This window comes from Gymnoscopelus braueri (assembly GCF_963280865.1).
Source record: "Gymnoscopelus braueri genome assembly, chromosome: 18".
NCBI lineage: Eukaryota > Metazoa > Chordata > Actinopteri > Myctophiformes > Myctophidae > Gymnoscopelus > Gymnoscopelus braueri.
Genome location: NC_137618.1, coordinates 29,210,782 through 29,212,010, shown reverse-complemented (window position 1 = coordinate 29,212,010; position 1,229 = coordinate 29,210,782).

Genomic DNA, 1,229 nt, shown 5'->3' with positions numbered 1-1,229 from the left:
GAGGAGAGCGTACGTGTACAGAGAAAAGACGAGGAGAGAGGGGGATAGTGGAGTGGAAGAATAGTTTGGAGAATATATAAAGGATGGAGGGATGAACAGTACTGTATACAGTAGTGACCAACCCAAAGAAGAAGATTATGTTGAGAATTAGGGAGGATGAGAGGATGATGTCAGAGCAGTGACTCCCAACCTGTGGGCCGGGGACCCACTGGGTGGGCCGTGAGGATATTACAAGTGGGCCCCCAAATAATGGGCAAAACACTAAGATTTTAACGACAATATAAAATGTATATTTAAAAAAAGTCATGGTATCTTTTCTTTAAAACCCTGAAAAAAAGATTTTTCATTGTGATACAGATTAATAGGAACTTATAATACAACATGTTTGTTCCATTGATCCAAGCTGGAACACAATCAATTGATTTATCATTAAAATAAACTCTGAAAATGCACGCGGTCCACCCATCTGACCACTCGGCTGCCGTGTTAAGTGGTTAGATGGGTGGGCCGTAGGCATGTAACGATTCACTCAACTCACGATACGATTCGAATCACCATACTAGTTCACGCTAAGATTTTTCACGATTATTTTAACACAAAATTATTTTCCAGACAAAATGACTCTTACACAAATCCAGAATTTTCTTCTCTTTTTTTTTAATACAATACTGTGTTTTTTCTTATCCTCTTTTCAATACAGAAGCAAATGACTGAAAACTCTTTTTTTCAATCAATTCTCTTTACGCGCCCTCTGCTGTTTGCATCGCGGTACATTTTTTACTAAATTGAGTTTGAATCGACTTTTAATCGATTTAAGATAAATCGTTACATGCCTAGTGCGGGCCCAGATCCAGAAAAGGCTGGGAACCACTGTGTCAGAGGAACGGGAGGATGAGGAAGAGGAGGAGGGGAAAGGTAAGGAGTGATCGAGCAAAAAGAAGCCGAGCGTGGAGGAGAAACACTGCAGCCGGAAAAGGCGATTAAAGGTGATTGTGGTTTAACCCATTCAATACGGGAAACGCATCTACAAATGTCTTCTAAATCCTAACAGTTTTCTGAAAACCGTATGTTGCTATAACATCAGTGGTTCTCAAACTTTTTCATGTCAAGGACCCCCCTAATTTATGTGTATTTGGGTGCGGACCACCATTTCAAAATATTTTGTTCCAGGGACCCGCCGAGAAGCAAAGATTGAGTTACAAATGTTCGCTTTAAAAATATATATATAT